Below are 5,371 nucleotides of genomic sequence, written 5' to 3' on the forward strand. Positions count from 1 at the left end.
AATGAATTAATAACTGTAAAAATAGCAAAATTGATAAAAATTTAGCAATTTTAGAGGTCTGGCTCAGTTAATGTTGTCAAATGATAACTAGAAACCATCTGTACAAAGTTCGAAATCATTTTGGTTTCTAGTATTTGAGATTATTTTTTTAAATGAATTAATAACTGTAAAAATAGCAAAATTGACGAGAAGTAAGCAAATTTTAGAGATCTGGCTCAGTTAATGTTTTCAAATGATAACTAGCAACCATCTGTACAAAGTTCGAATTCATTTTGGTTTCTAGTATTTGAGATTATTTTTTTAAATGAATTAATAAATGTAAAAAATAGCAAAATTGACGAGAAGTAAGCAAATTTTAGAGATCTGGCTTAGTTAATGTTTTCAAATTATAACTAGCAACCATCTGTACAATTTTTGAATTTATTTACGTTTTTAGTATTTGAGATTATTTTTTTAATTGAATTAATAACTGTAAAAAATAGCAAAATTGACGAGAAGTAAGCAAATTTTAGAGATCTGGCTTAGTTAATGTTTTCAAATTATAACTAGCAACCATCTGTACAAAGTTCGAAATCATTTTGGTTTCTAGTATTTGAGATTATTTTTTTAAATGAATTAATAACTGTAAAAATAGAAAAATTGATAAAAATTTAGCAATTTTAGAGGTCTGGCTCAGCTAATGTTGTCAAATGATAACTAGCAACCATATGTACAAAGTTCGAATTCATTTTGGTTTCTAGTATATGAGATTATTTTTTTAAATGAATTAATAACTGTAAAAAATAGCAAAATTGACGAGAAGTTAGCAAATTTTAGAAATCTGGTTCAGTTAATGTTTTCAAATAATAACTAGGAACCATCTGTACAAAGTTCGAATTTATTTTGGTTTCTAGTATTTGAGATTATTTTTTTAAATGAATTAGTAACTGTAAAAATAGCAAAATTGATGACAAGGTAGCAAATTTTAGAGGTCTGGCTCAGCTAATGTTATCAAATGATAACTAGAAACCATCTGTACAAAGTTCGAAATCATTTTGGTTTCTAGTATTTGAAATTATTTTTTTAAATGAATTAATAACTGTAAAAAATAGCAAAATTGACGAGAAGTAAGCTAATTTCAGAGATCTGGCTTAGTTAATGTTTCAAATTATAACTAGCAACCATCTGTACAAAGTTCGAAATCATTTTGGTTTCTAGTATTTGAGATTATTTTTTTAAATGAATTAATAACTGTAAAAAATAGCAAAATTGACGAGAAGTTAGCAAATTTTAGAGATCTAGCTTAGTTAATGGTCTCAAATTATAACTAGCAACCATCTGTGCAAAGTTCGAAATCATTTTGGTTTCTAGTATTTGAGATTATTTTTTTAAATGAATTAGTAACTGTAAAAATAGCAAAATTGATGACAAGGTAGCAAATTTTAGAGGTCTGGCTCAGCTAATGTTATCAAATAATAACTAGGAACCATCTGTACAAAGTTCGAAATCATTTTGGTTTCTAGTATTTGAGATTATTTTTTTAAATGAATTAATAACTGTAAAAATAGCAAAATTGATAAAAATTTAGCAATTTTAGAGGTCTGGCTCAGTTAATGTTGTCAAATGATAACTAGAAACCATCTGTACAAAGTTCGAATTCATTTTGGTTTCTAGTATTTGAGATTATTTTTTTAAATGAATTAATAACTGTAAAAATAGCAAAATTGATAAAAATTTAGCAATTTTAGAGGTCTGGCTCAGTTAATGTTGTCAAATGATAACTAGAAACCATCTGTACAAAGTTCGAATTCATTTTGGTTTCTAGTATTTGAGATTATTTTTTTAAATGAATTAATAACTGTAAAAATAGCAAAATTGATAAAAATTTAGCAATTTTAGAGGTCTGGCTCAGTTAATGTTGTCAAATGATAACTAGAAACCATCTGTACAAAGTTCGAAATCATTTTGGTTTCTAGTATTTGAGATTATTTTTTTAAATGAATTAATAACTGTAAAAATAGCAAAATTGACGAGAAGTAAGCAAATTTTAGAGATCTGGCTAAGTTAATGTTTTCAAATGATAACTAGCAACCATCTGTACAAAGTTCGAATTCATTTTGGTTTCTAGTATTTGAGATTATTTTTTTAAATGAATTAATAAATGTAAAAAATAGCAAAATTGACGAGAAGTAAGCAAATTTTAGAGATCTGGCTTAGTTAATGTTTTCAAATTATAACTAGCAACCATCTGTACAATTTTTGAATTTATTTACGTTTTTAGTATTTGAGATTATTTTTTTAATTGAATTAATAACTGTAAAAAATAGCAAAATTGACGAGAAGTAAGCAAATTTTAGAGATCTGGCTTAGTTAATGTTTTCAAATTATAACTAGCAACCATCTGTACAAAGTTCGAAATCATTTTGGTTTCTAGTATTTGAGATTATTTTTTTAAATGAATTAATAACTGTAAAAATAGAAAAATTGATAAAAATTTAGCAATTTTAGAGGTCTGGCTCAGCTAATGTTGTCAAATGATAACTAGCAACCATATGTACAAAGTTCGAATTCATTTTGGTTTCTAGTATATGAGATTATTTTTTTAAATGAATTAATAACTGTAAAAAATAGCAAAATTGACGAGAAGTTAGCAAATTTTAGAAATCTGGTTCAGTTAATGTTTTCAAATAATAACTAGGAACCATCTGTACAAAGTTCGAATTTATTTTGGTTTCTAGTATTTGAGATTATTTTTTTAAATGAATTAGTAACTGTAAAAATAGCAAAATTGATGACAAGGTAGCAAATTTTAGAGGTCTGGCTCAGCTAATGTTATCAAATGATAACTAGAAACCATCTGTACAAAGTTCGAAATCATTTTGGTTTCTAGTATTTGAAATTATTTTTTTAAATGAATTAATAACTGTAAAAAATAGCAAAATTGACGAGAAGTAAGCTAATTTCAGAGATCTGGCTTAGTTAATGTTTCAAATTATAACTAGCAACCATCTGTACAAAGTTCGAAATCATTTTGGTTTCTAGTATTTGAGATTATTTTTTTAAATGAATTAATAACTGTAAAAAATAGCAAAATTGACGAGAAGTTAGCAAATTTTAGAGATCTAGCTTAGTTAATGGTCTCAAATTATAACTAGCAACCATCTGTGCAAAGTTCGAAATCATTTTGGTTTCTAGTATTTGAGATTATTTTTTTAAATGAATTAGTAACTGTAAAAATAGCAAAATTGATGACAAGGTAGCAAATTTTAGAGGTCTGGCTCAGCTAATGTTATCAAATAATAACTAGGAACCATCTGTACAAAGTTCGAAATCATTTTGGTTTCTAGTATTTGAGATTATTTTTTTAAATGAATTAATAACTGTAAAAATAGCAAAATTGATAAAAATTTAGCAATTTTAGAGGTCTGGCTCAGTTAATGTTGTCAAATGATAACTAGAAACCATCTGTACAAAGTTCGAATTCATTTTGGTTTCTAGTATTTGAGATTATTTTTTTAAATGAATTAATAACTGTAAAAATAGCAAAATTGATAAAAATTTAGCAATTTTAGAGGTCTGGCTCAGTTAATGTTGTCAAATGATAACTAGAAACCATCTGTACAAAGTTCGAATTCATTTTGGTTTCTAGTATTTGAGATTATTTTTTTAAATGAATTAATAACTGTAAAAATAGCAAAATTGATAAAAATTTAGCAATTTTAGAGGTCTGGCTCAGTTAATGTTGTCAAATGATAACTAGAAACCATCTGTACAAAGTTCGAAATCATTTTGGTTTCTAGTATTTGAGATTATTTTTTTAAATGAATTAATAACTGTAAAAATAGCAAAATTGACGAGAAGTAAGCAAATTTTAGAGATCTGGCTAAGTTAATGTTTTCAAATGATAACTAGCAACCATCTGTACAAAATTCGAATTCATTTTGGTTTCTAGTATTTGAGATTATTTTTTTAAATGAATTAATAAATATAAAAAATAGCAAAATTGACGAGAAGTAAGCAAATTTTAGAGATCTGGCTTAGTTAATGTTTTCAAATTATAACTAGCAACCATCTGTACAATTTTTGAATTTATTTACGTTTTTAGTATTTGAGATTATTTTTTTAATTGAATTAATAACTGTAAAAAATAGCAAAATTGACGAGAAGTAAGCAAATTTTAGAGATCTGGCTTAGTTAATGTTTTCAAATTATAACTAGCAACCATCTGTACAAAGTTCGAAATCATTTTGGTTTCTAGTATTTGAGATTATTTTTTTAAATGAATTAATAACTGTAAAAATAGAAAAATTGATAAAAATTTAGCAATTTTAGAGGTCTGGCTCAGCTAATGTTGTCAAATGATAACTAGCAACCATATGTACAAAGTTCGAATTCATTTTGGTTTCTAGTATATGAGATTATTTTTTTAAATGAATTAATAACTGTAAAAAATAGCAAAATTGACGAGAAGTTAGCAAATTTTAGAAATCTGGTTCAGTTAATGTTTTCAAATAATAACTAGGAACCATCTGTACAAAGTTCGAATTTATTTTGGTTTCTAGTATTTGAGATTATTTTTTTAAATGAATTAGTAACTGTAAAAATAGCAAAATTGATGACAAGGTAGCAAATTTTAGAGGTCTGGCTCAGCTAATGTTATCAAATGATAACTAGAAACCATCTGTACAAAGTTCGAAATCATTTTGGTTTCTAGTATTTGAAATTATTTTTTTAAATGAATTAATAACTGTAAAAAATAGCAAAATTGACGAGAAGTAAGCTAATTTCAGAGATCTGGCTTAGTTAATGTTTCAAATTATAACTAGCAACCATCTGTACAAAGTTCGAAATCATTTTGGTTTCTAGTATTTGAGATTATTTTTTTAAATGAATTAATAACTGTAAAAAATAGCAAAATTGACGAGAAGTTAGCAAATTTTAGAGATCTAGCTTAGTTAATGGTCTCAAATTATAACTAGCAACCATCTGTACAAAGTTCGAAATCATTTTGGTTTCTAGTATTTGAGATTATTTTTTTAAATGAATTAGTAACTGTAAAAATAGCAAAATTGATGACAAGGTAGCAAATTTTAGAGGTCTGGCTCAGCTAATGTTATCAAATAATAACTAGGAACCATCTGTACAAAGTTCGAAATCATTTTGGTTTCTAGTATTTGAGATTATTTTTTTAAATGAATTAATAACTGTAAAAATAGCAAAATTGACGAGAAGTTAGCAAATTTTAGAAATCTGGTTCAGTAAATGTTTTCAAATAATAACTAGGAACCATCTGTACAAAGTTCGAAATCATTTTGGTTTCTAGTATTTGAGATTATTTTTTTAAATGAATTAATAAATGTAAAAAATAGCAAAATTGACGAGAAGTTAGCAA

The sequence above is a fragment of the Vanessa atalanta genome, chromosome W, assembly GCF_905147765.1.
Source record: "Vanessa atalanta chromosome W, ilVanAtal1.2, whole genome shotgun sequence".
Lineage (NCBI taxonomy): Eukaryota > Metazoa > Arthropoda > Insecta > Lepidoptera > Nymphalidae > Vanessa > Vanessa atalanta.